Source organism: Cherax quadricarinatus, chromosome 49 (genome assembly GCF_038502225.1).
Source record: "Cherax quadricarinatus isolate ZL_2023a chromosome 49, ASM3850222v1, whole genome shotgun sequence".
Classification (NCBI taxonomy): domain Eukaryota; kingdom Metazoa; phylum Arthropoda; class Malacostraca; order Decapoda; family Parastacidae; genus Cherax; species Cherax quadricarinatus.
The window spans coordinates 26,047,210-26,060,052 of record NC_091340.1 but is presented as its reverse complement, the minus strand read 5'-3'; the positions used below and the strand labels follow the sequence as shown (position 1 = coordinate 26,060,052).

Here is a 12,843-nt window from a genome sequence, read left to right as displayed (position 1 = left end):
TATATATATATATATATATATATATATATATATATATATATATATATATATATATATATATATATATATATATATATATATATATATATATATATATATATATATATATATATTTATATATATATATATATATATCTATATATATACATTTAAATATATATATATATATATATATATATATATATATATATATATATATATATATATATATATACACATATATATATATATATATATATATATATATATATATATATATATATATATATATATAAATATATATATATATATGCATACACATATATATACATATATATGTATGTATATATATGTGTGCACTTTACAAAGTTGTACCAGTTGTTCTGGAACTTGTTGTGTTGTCATCTGAGATGTACTCGTGAATTGTTCCAGGAACTATAAAGTGGGTTATGAATTTTAAACACTAGTGTTCCTCGTGGAACAATAACATCACCAGTGTTCCTCGTGGAACAATAACATCACCAGTGTTCCTCGTGGAACAATAACATCACCAGTGTTCCTCGTGGAACAACAACATCACCAGTGTTCCTCGTGGAACAATAACATCACCAGTATTCCTCGTGGAACAATAACATCACCAGTGTTCCTCGTGGAACAATAACATCACAAGAGTTACTCGTGGAACAATAACATCACCAGTGTTCCACGTGGAACAATAACATCACCAGTGTTCCTCGTGGAACAATAACATCATCAGTGTTCCTCGTGAAACAATAACATCATCAGCGTTCCTCGTGGAACAATAACATCACCAGTGTTCCTCGTGGAACAATAACATCACCAGTGTTCCTCGTGGAACAATAACATCACCAGTGTTTCTCGTGGAACAATAACATCCCCAGTATTCCTCGAGGAGCAATAACATCACCAGTGTTCCTCGTGGAACAAGAACATCACGAGTGTTCCACGTGGAACACTAACATCACCAGTGTTCCTCGTGGAACAATAACATCACCAGTGTTCCTCGTGGAACAATAACATCATCAGTGTTCCTCGTGAAACAATAACATCATCAGCGTTCCTCGTGGAACAATAACATCACCAGTGTTCCTCGTGGAACAATAACATCACCAGTGTTCCTCGTGGAACAATAACATCACCAGTGTTTCTCGTGGAACAATAACATCCCCAGTATTCCTCGAGGAGCAATAACATCACCAGTGTTCCTCGTGGAACAATAACATCACCAGTGTTCCTCGTGGAACAATAACATCACAAGTGTTCCTCGTGGAACAATAACATCACCAGTATTCCTCGTGGAACAATAACATCACCAGTGTTCTTCGTGGAACAATAACATCACAAGTGTTACTCGTGGAACAATAACATCACCAGTGTTCCACGTGGAACAATAACATCACCAGTGTTCCTCGTGGAACAATAACATCACCAGTGTTCCTCGTGGAGCAATAACATCACCAGTGTTCCTCGTGGAACAATAACATCACCAATGTTCCACTTGGAACAATAACATCACCAGTGTTCCTCGTGTAACAATAACATCACCAGTGTTCCTTGTGGAACAATAACATCACCAGTGTTCCTCGTGGAACAATAACATCACCAGTGTTCCTCGTGGAACAAGAACATCACCAGTGTTTCTCGTGGAACAATAACATCATCAGTGTTCCTCGTGGAACAAGAACATCACCAGTGTTCCTCGTGGAACAATAACATCCCCAGTGTTCCTCGTGGAACAATAACATCAACAGTGTTCTTCGTGGAACAATAACATCACCAGTGTTCCTCATGGAACAATAACATCACCAGTGTTCCTCGTGTAACAATAACATCACCAGTGTTCCTCGTGGAACAATAACATCATCAATGTTCCTCGTGGAACAATAACATCACCAGTGTTCCTCGTGGAACAATAACATCACCGGTGTTCCTCGTGGAACAATAACATCCACAGTGTTCTTCGTGGAAAAATAACATCACGAGTACTTCTCGTGGAACAAGAGCATCCCCAGTGTTCCTCGTGGAACAATAACATCACCAGTGTTCCTCGTGGAACAATAACATCACCAGTGTTCCTCGTGGAACAATAACATCACCAGTGTTCCTCGTGGAACAAGAACATCACCAGTGTTCCTCGTGGAACAATAACATCACCAGTGTTCCTCGTGGAACAATAACATCAACAGTGTTCTTCGTGGAGCAATAACATCACCAGTGTTCCTGGTGGAACAATACCATCACGAGTGTTCCTCGTGGAACAATAACATCACCAGTGTTCCTCGTGGAACAATAACATCATCAGTGTTCCTCGTGTAACAATAACATCACCAGCGTTCCTCGTGGAACAATAACATCACCAGTGTTCCTCGTGGAACAATAACATCACCAGTGTTCCTCGTGGAACAATAACATCACCAGTGTTTCTCGTGGAACAATAACATCAACAGTGTTCTTCGTGGAACAATAACATCATCAGTGTTCCTCGTGGTACAATAACATCACCAGTGTTCCTCGTGGAACAATAACATCACCAGCGTTCCTCGTGGAACAATAACATCATCAGTGTTCCTCATGGAACAATAACATCACCAGTGTTCCTCGTGGAACAATAACATCATCAGTGTTCCTCGTGGAACAATAATGCCCCTAGTGTTCTTCGTGGAACAATAACATCACCAGTACTTCTCGTGGAACAAGAACATCCCTAGTGTTCCTCGTGGAACAATAACATCACTAGTGTTCCTCGTGGAACAATAACATCCCCAGTGTTCCTCATGGAACAAGAACATCACCAGTGTTCCACTTGGAACAATAACATCACCAGTGTTCCATGTGGAACAATAACATCACCAGTGTTCCTCGTAGAACAATAACATCCCCAGTGTTCCTCATGGAACAAGAATATCACACGTGTTCCACTTGAAACAATAACATCACCAGTTTTCCACGTGGAACAATAACATCACCAGTGTTCCTCGTGGAACAATAACATCACCAGTGTTCCTCGTGGAACAATAACATCACCAGTGTTCCACGTGGAACAATAACATCACCAGTGTTCCTCGTGGAACAATAACATCACAAGTGTTCCTCGTGGAACAATAACATCACCAATGTTCCACGTGGAACAATAACATCACCAGTGTTCCTCGTGGAACAAGAACATCACCAGTGTTCCACGTGGAACAATACCATCACAAGTGTTCCAGGTGGAACAATAACATCACCAGTGTTCCTCGTGGAACAATAACATCACCAGTGTTCCTCGTGGAACAATAACATCACCAGTGTTCCACGTGGAACAATAACATCACCAGTGTTCCTCGTGGAACAATAACATCACAAGTGTTCCTCGTGGAACAATAACATCACCAATGTTCCACGTGGAACAATAACATCACCAGTGTTCCTCGTGGAACAAGAACATCACCAGTGTTTCTCGTGGAACAATAACATCATCAGTGTTCCTCGTGGAACAAGAACATCACCAGTGTTCCTCGTGGAACAATAACATCCCCAGTGTTCCTCGTGGAACAATAACATCAACAGTGTTCTTCGTGGAACAATAACATCACCAGTGTTCCTCATGGAACAATAACATCACCAGTGTTCCACGTGGAACAATAACATCACCAGTGTTCCTCGTGGAACAATAACATCACCAGTGTTCCTCGTGGAGCAATAACATCACCAGTGTTCCTCGTGGAACAATAACATCACCAATGTTCCACTTGGAACAATAACATCACCAGTGTTCCTCGTGTAACAATAACATCACCAGTGTTCCTTGTGGAACAATAACATCACCAGTGTTCCTCGTGGAACAATAACATCACCAGTGTTCCTCGTGGAACAAGAACATCACCAGTGTTTCTCGTGGAACAATAACATCATCAGTGTTCCTCGTGGAACAAGAACATCACCAGTGTTCCTCGTGGAACAATAACATCCCCAGTGTTCCTCGTGGAACAATAACATCAACAGTGTTCTTCATGGAACAATAACATCACCAGTGTTCCTCATGGAACAATAACATCACCAGTGTTCCTCGTGTAACAATAACATCACCAGTGTTCCTCGTGGAACAATAACATCATCAATGTTCCTCGTGGAACAATAACATCACCAGTGTTCCTCGTGGAACAATAACATCACCGGTGTTCCTCGTGGAACAATAACATCCACAGTGTTCTTCGTGGAACAATAACATCACGAGTACTTCTCGTGGAACAAGAGCATCCCCAGTGTTCCTCGTGGAACAATAACATCACCTGTGTTCCTCTTGGAGCAATAACATCACCAGTGTTCCTCGTGGAACAATAACATCACCAGTGTTCCTCGTGGAACAAGAACATCACCAGTGTTCCTCGTGGAACAATAACATCACCAGTGTTCCTCGTGGAACAATAACATCAACAGTGTTCTTCGTGGAGCAATAACATCACCAGTGTTCCTCGTGGAACAATACCATCACGAGTGTTCCTCGTGGAACAATAACATCACCAGTGTTCCTCGTGGAACAATAACATCATCAGTGTTCCTCGTGTAACAATAACATCACCAGCGTTCCTCGTGGAACAATAACATCACCAGTGTTCCTCGTGGAACAATAACATCACCAGTGTTCCTCGTGGAACAATAACATCACCAGTGTTTCTCGTGGAACAATAACATCAACAGTGTTCTTCGTGGAACAATAACATCATCAGTGTTCCTCGTGGTACAATAACATCACCAGTGTTCCTCGTGGAACAATAACATCACCAGCGTTCCTCGTGGAACAATAACATCATCAGTGTTCCTCATGGAACAATAACATCACCAGTGTTCCTCGTGGAACAATAACATCATCAGTGTTCCTCGTGGAACAATAATGCCCCTAGTGTTCTTCGTGGAACAATAACATCACCAGTACTTCTCGTGGAACAAGAACATCCCTAGTGTTCCTCGTGGAACAATAACATCACTAGTGTTCCTCGTGGAACAATAACATCCCCAGTGTTCCTCATGGAACAAGAACATCACCAGTGTTCCACTTGGAACAATAACATCACCAGTGTTCCATGTGGAACAATAACATCACCAGTGTTCCTCGTAGAACAATAACATCCCCAGTGTTCCTCATGGAACAAGAATATCACCAGTGTTCCACTTGAAACAATAACATCACCAGTTTTCCACGTGGAACAATAACATCACCAGTGTTCCTCGTGGAACAATAACATCACCAGTGTTCCTCGTGGAACAATAACATCACCAGTGTTCCACGTGGAACAATAACATCACCAGTGTTCCTCGTGGAACAATAACATCACAAGTGTTCCTCGTGGAACAATAACATCACCAATGTTCCACGTGGAACAATAACATCACCAGTGTTCCTCGTGGAACAAGAACATCACCAGTGTTCCACGTGGAACAATACCATCACAAGTGTTCCAGGTGGAACAATAACATCACCAGTGTTCCTCGTGGTACAATAACATCACCAGTGTTCCTCGTGGAACAATAACATCACCAGTGTTCCACGTGGAACAATAACATCACCAGTGTTCCTCGTGGAACAATAACATCACAAGTGTTCCTCGTGGAACAATAACATCACCAATGTTCCACGTGGAACAATAACATCACCAGTGTTCCTCGTGGAACAAGAACATCACCAGTGTTCCACGTGGAACAATACCATCACAAGTGTTCCAGGTGGAACAATAACATCACCAGTGTTCCTCGTGGAACAATAACATCAACAGTGTTCCTCGTGGTACAATAACATCACCAGTGGTCCACGTGGAACAATAACATCACCAGTGTTCCTCGTGGAACAATAACATACCCAGTGTTCCTCGTGGAACAAGAACATCACCAGTGTTCCTCGTGGAACAATAACATCACCAGTGTTTCTCGTGGAACAATAACATCACCAGTGTTCCTCGTGGAACAATAACATCACCAGTGTTCCCCGTAGAACAGTAACATCACCAGTGTTCCACGTGGAACAATAACATCACAGTGTTCCTCGTGGAACAATAACATCACCAGTGTTCCTCGTGGAACAATAACATCACCAGTGTTCCTCGTGGAACAAGAACATCACCAGTGTTCCTCGTGGAACAATAACTTCACTAGTATTCCTTGTGGAACAAGAACATCACCAGTGTTCCTCGTGGAACAAGAACATTACCAGCGTTCCTCGTGGAACAATAACATCACCAGTGTTCCTCGTGGAACAAGAACATCACCAGTGTTCCTCGTGGAACAATAACATCACCAGTGTTCCTCGTGAAACAATAACATCACCAGTGTTCCTCGTGGAACAAGAACATCACCAGCGTTCCTCGTGGAACAACAACATCACCAGTATTCCTCGTGGAACAATAACATCACCAGTGTTCCTCGTGGAACAATAACATCACCAGTGTTCCTCGTGGAACAATAACATCTCCAGTGTTCCTCGTGGAACAAGAACATCACCAGTGTTCCTCATGGAACCATAACTTCACCAGTATTCCTTGTGGAACAAGAACATCACCATAGAAAACCTGGAAGCTTTCTACAACAGATGGGAACATAAAAAGTCTGGGCTGAATGGTACTGCCCTTGATACTGGCCATGTAGTCACAAACTGTAAGGCTGGAGGTGATGTCCTGGGAGACAGTAATAGTAAAGCTGGAGGTGCTGTCCTGGGAGACAGTAATGGTGAAGCTGGAGGTGCTGTCCTGGGAGACAGAAATGGTGAAGCTGGAGATACTGTCCTGGGAGACAGTAATGGTGAAGCTGGAGATTTTGTCCAGGTAGTCGGGAATTATACGCAGGAAGGAATACATATAAATGACCTCATAGGGGACAGGAGCCATAGTAGGGAAACAAGTGTAGTCAAAGATAAGATAAAACCAATATTGCAAACTAGAAATACCGCAGGAAATAGCAAACAAGAGGACTCCAATAGCAATAGTGAGGATAAATTACCAAAAACAACTGGTGGGAGCTCCATTGTTGGTGCTAGGGAGGATAGAAGTAAGACAGGGAAACATGCACCAACAGGGAATACAGTCACAGAAACCCAAGGCAGCGGAAACCAAGCCTGTGCACATACTATGCACTTGGTATCTGCTGGCATGGGAAATCTGGAAAAACAGATGGGACGTGCAACTATGACCACCCTAGAAAATGCCATGCCCATATGACAACAGGAAAATGCAAACTCCCTTCCTGTAAGCTTTTTCACCCTGAAATGTGTACCTCTTCAGTACAGGAAAGACTGTGCTATAACTTAAATTGCCAGGCATACCATCTAAAGGGGACAAAAAGATACAAAACATCCAGGCCATGGGAAAACCTGGGTAGCCACAGCCACTCAAGAGGGAGAGGTTTTTAGTGCCAGGAAGGAAAAAAAACTGGCAGGAAATGGCAGAAATCGTACACCAAATCCAGTCATTCCTGGAGTGGAACCACAGTCGATGGCCTCCACTCCAAACCAACAGATACAGATACTAATGCCGGAAAAAAAATCCCCCCCCAGTACCAACAATACCACCAGTCCGATAACATTCTTCTTTGCAAATATACAGGGTCTAAAGCCAGCAACAAACAACAAAATACCTTTCATCCGTGGACTGCTTGCAGAGGCAAAGGCAATGTTCGCGGCTTTCACTGAGACCCACATAAAGGATCACTTGGACAATGAAATATGGATCCCAGGTTACAACCTATACAGATGTGACAGAGTGAACAGGCAAAAGGGGGGGGTTGGCCTGTACATTGCAGAGTCACTTGTTTGCACAGAACTGCTTAATGCCTCAAATGACGTAGTGGAAGTTTTAGCAGTAAAGGTCGAGAACCAAAACCTAGTCATTGTGGTAGTCTACAAGCCTCCGGATGCAACATCCCAGCAATTCCAGGAACAGCTGTTAAAAATTGACCACTGTCTGGAAAATCTTCCAGCTCCTGCCCCCAACATCTTGCTCCTGGGGGATTTCAACTTAAGGCACCTAAAATGGAGGAATATAGCAAATAATATTGTTGCAGTAATAACACCAAGAGGCAGCTCTGATGAAAACTCACACTCACACGAGCTTTTAAATCTCTGCACAAAATTCAATTTAAACCAGCAAATAATAGAGCCTACTAGACTGGAGAATACACTAGACCTCATATTCACTAACAATGATGATCTGATAAGAAATGTCACCATATCAAAAACAATATACTCAGATCACAACATAATTGAGGTTCAGACATGTATGCGAGGAGCCCCAGACCGACAAAATGAGACTAGTCACGAGGGAGCATTCACCAAATTCAACTTCAATAATAAAACCATAAAGTGGGACCAAGTAAACCAAGTCCTAACCGATATAAGCTGTGAAGATATACTAAGCAACACAGACCCAAACTTATGCCTAGAACAGATTAACTCGGTGGCACTCGATGTATGCACAAGGCTTATTCCTCTAAGAAAAAGGAGGAGTACATGTAAAATAGAAAGAGACACGCGCTCCCTTTACAGGCGACGGAAAAGAATAACAGAGCGGCTAAAAGAGGTCAATATATCTGAAATGCGCAGGGAGACACTGGTCAGAGAAATAGCAAGCATCGAACTTAAGCTAAAAGAATCCTTTAGGAGTCAGGAATCGCGGGAAGAACTAAAAGCTATAAATGAAATCGAAAGAAACCCAAAGTATTTCTTCTCCTATGCCAAATCAAAATCGAGAACAACGCCCAGTATTGGGCCCCTACTTAAACAAGATGGGTCCTACACAGATGACAGCAAGGAAATGAGTGAGCTACTCAAGTCCCAATATGACTCAGTTTTTAGCAAGCCGCTAACCAGACTGAGAGTCGAAGATCAAAATGAATTTTTTATGAGAGAGCCACAAAATTTGATTAACACAAGCCTATCCGATGTTATCCTGACGCCAAATGACTTCGAACAGGCGATAAATGACATGCCCATGCACTCTGCCCCAGGGCCAGACTCATGGAACTCTGTGTTCATCAAGAACTGCAAGAAGCCCCTATCACGAGCCTTTTCCATCCTATGGAGAGGGAGCATGGACACGGGGGTCGTCCCTCAGTTACGAAAAACAACAGACATAGCCCCACTCCACAAAGGGGGCAGTAAAGCAACAGCAAAGAACTACAGACCAATAGCACTAACATCCCATATCATAAAAATCTTTGAAAGGGTCCTAAGAAGCCAGATCACCACCCATCTAGAAACCCATCAGTTACACAACCCAGGGCAACATGGGTTTAGAACAGGTCGCTCCTGTCTGTCTCAACTACTGGATCACTACGACAAGGTCCTAAATGCACTAGAAGACAAAAAGAATGCAGATGTAATATATACAGACTTTGCAAAAGCCTTCGACAAGTGTGACCATGGCGTAATAGCGCACAAAATGCGCGCTAAAGGAATAACAGGAAAAGTCGGTCAATGGATCTATAATTTCCTCACTAACAGAACACAGAGAGTAGTCGTCAACAGAGTAAAGTCCGAGGCAGCTACGGTGAAAAGCTCTGTTCCACAAGGCACAGTACTAGCTCCCATCTTGTTCCTCATCCTCATATCCGACATAGACAAGGATGTCAGCCACAGCACCGTGTCTTCCTTTGCAGATGACACCCGAATCTGCATCACAGTGTCTTCCATTGCAGACACTGCAAGGCTCCAGGCGGACATCAACCAAATCTTTCAGTGGGCTGCAGAAAACAATATGAAGTTCAACGATGAGAAATTTCAATTACTCAGATATGGTAAACACGAGGAAATTAAATCTTCATCAGAGTACAAAACAAATTCTGGCCACAAAATAGAGCGAAACACCAACGTCAAAGACCTGTGAGTGATTATGTCGGAGGATCTCACCTTCAAGGACCATAACATTGTATCAATCGCATCTGCTAGAAAAATGACAGGATGGATAATGAGAACCTTCAAAACTAGGGAGGCCAAGCCCATGATGACACTCTTCAGGTCACTTGTTCTATCTAGGCTGGAATATTGCTGCACTCTAACAGCACCTTTCAAGGCAGGTGAAATTGCCGACCTAGAAAATGTACAGAGAACTTTCACGGCGCGCATAACGGAGATAAAACACCTCAATTACTGGGAGAGCTTGAGGTTTCTAAACCTGTATTCCCTGGAACGCAGGAGGGAGAGATACATGATTATATACACCTGGAAAATCCTAGAGGGACTAGTACCGAACTTGCACACGAAAATCACTCACTACGAAAGCAAAAGACTTGGCAGACGATGCACCATCCCCCCAATGAAAAGCAGGGGTGTCACTAGCACGTTAAGAGACCATACAATAAGTGTCAGGGGCCCGAGACTGTTCAACTGCCTCCCAGCACACATAAGGGGGATTACCAACAGACCCCTGGCAGTCTTCAAGCTGGCACTGGACAAGCACCTAAAGTCAGTTCCTGATCAGCCGGGCTGTGGCTCGTACGTTGGTTTGCGTGCAGCCAGCAGCAACAGCCTGGTTGATCAGGCGCTGATCCACCAGGAGGCCTGGTCACAGACCGGGCCGCGGGGGCGTTGACCCCCGAAACTCTCTCCAGGTAAACTCCAGTGTTCCTCGTGGAACAAGAACATCACCAGCGTTCCTCGTGGAACAATAACATCACCAGTGTTCCTCTTGGAACAAGAACATCACCAGTGTTCCTCGTGGAACAATAACATCACCAGTGTTCCTCGTGGAACAAGAACATCACCAGTGTTCCTCGTGGAACAATAACATCACCAGTGTTCCTCGTGGAACAATAACATCACCAGTGTTACTCGTGGAACAATAACATACCCAGAGTTCCTCGTGGAACAAGAACATCACCAGTGTTCCTCGTGGAACAATAACATCACAAGTGTTCCTCTTGGAACAATAACATCACCAGTGTTCCTATTGGAACAATAACATCACCAGTGTTCCTCGTGGAACAAGAACATCACCAGTGTTCCTCGTGGAACAATAACATCACCAGTGTTCCTCGTGGACTAATAACATCACCAGTGTTCCTCGTGGAACAATAACATCACCAGTGTTCCTCGTGGAACAATAACATCACCAGTGTTCCTCGTGGAACAAGAACATCACCAGCGTTCCTCGTGGAACAATAACATCACCAGTATTCCTCGTGGAACAATAACATCACCAGTGTTCCTCGTGGAACAATAACATCACCAGTGTTCCTCGTGGAACAATAACATCACCAGTGTTCCTCGTGGAACAAGAACATCACCAGTGTTCCTCGTGGAACAAGAACATCACCAGTGTTCCTCGTGGAACAATAACATCAGCAGTGTTCCTCGTGGAACAAGAACATCACCAGTGTTCCTCGTGGAACAAGAAGATCACTAGCGTTCCTCGTGGAACAAGAACATCACCAGTGTTCCTCGTGGAACAAGAACATCAACAGTGTTCCTCGTGGAACAAGAACATCACCAGCGTTCCTCGTGGAACAAGAACATCACCAGTGTTCCTCGGGGAACAAGAACATCACCAGTGTTCCTCGTGGAACAAGAACATCACCAGCGTTCCTCGTGGAACAAGAACATCACCAGTGTTCCTCGTGGAACAAGAACATCACCAGTGTTCCTCGTGGAACAATAACATCACCAGTGTTCCTCGTGTAACAAGAACATCACCAGTGTTCCTCTTGGAACAATAACATCACCAGTGTTCCTATTGGAACAATAACATCACCAGTGTTCCTCGTGGAACAAGAACATCACCAGTGTTCCTCGTGGAACAAGGACATCACCAGTGTTCCTCGTGGAACAAGAACATCACCAGTGTTCCTCGTGGAACAAGAACATCACCAGCGTTCCTCGTGGAACAAGAACATCACCAGTGTTCCTCGTGGAACAATAACATCACCAGTGTTCCTCGTGGAACAAGAACATCACCAGTGTTCCTCGTGGAACAATAACGTCACCAGTGTTCCTCTTGGAACAATAACATCACCAGTGTTCCTATTGGAACAATAACATCACCAGTGTTCCTCGTTGAACAAGAACATTACCAGTGTTCCTCGTGGAACAATAACATCACCAGTGTTCCTCGTGGAACAATAACATCACCAGTGTTCCTCGTGGAACAATAACATCACCAGTGTTCCTCGTGGAACAAGAACATCACCAGTGTTCCTCGTGGAACAAGAACATCACCTGCGTCTAGTGGAACAACGGGTACTACTGCTGAACAACAATGCTCGACTACCTACAATTAGTTTATCAATAATAATCAGCTTATCTTTTTATTATCTTCGCGGAACATTAAGTTTGTTGTGTGTGTGTGTGTGTGTGTATGTGTGTGTGTGTGTGTGTGTGTATGTGTGTGTGTGTGTGTGTGTGTGTGTGTATGTGTGTGTGTGTGTGTGTGTGTGTGTGTGTGTGTATGTGTGTGTGTGTGTGTGTGTGTGTGTGTGTGTGTGTGTGTGTGTGTTTGTGTGTGTGTGTGTTTGTGTGTGTGTGTGTGTGTGTGTGTCTCTGTTTGTGTGTGTGTGTGTTTGTGTGTGTGTGTGTTTGTGTTTGTGTGTGTGTGTGTGTGTGTGTGTTTTTGTGTGTGTGTGTGTGTGTGTGTGTGTGTGTGTGTGTGTGTGTGTGTGTGTGTGTGTGTGTGTGTGTGTGTGTATGTGTTTGTGTGTGTACTCACCTATTTGTACTCACCTATTTGTGGTTGCAGGGGTCGATTCACAGCTTCTGGCCCCGCCAGGAGCTAGGTCCTCTCTTTCCCTGCCCCATGAGCTCTATCATACCTCGCCTTAAAACTATGTATGGTTCCTGCCTCCACCACATCACTTTCTAGGCTATTCCATGGCCTGACTACTCTATGA

At 43.6% G+C, this 12,843-nt stretch overlaps 1 protein-coding gene across 2 annotated transcripts in view; it reads right to left on the bottom strand.

The window, feature by feature from the left end:
* LOC128706491 (major facilitator superfamily domain-containing protein 8) overlaps window positions 1–12,242 on the bottom strand; it is a 92,941-nt gene extending 80,699 nt beyond the window's left edge. For both annotated transcript variants that reach the window (XM_070095303.1, XM_070095304.1), the window contains exon 1: window positions 12,176–12,242. The gene's annotated coding sequence lies outside the window, so the exon portion shown is untranslated. The remainder of the gene's footprint in view (window positions 1–12,175) is intronic.
* Window positions 12,243–12,843: the final 601 nt, after the last annotated feature.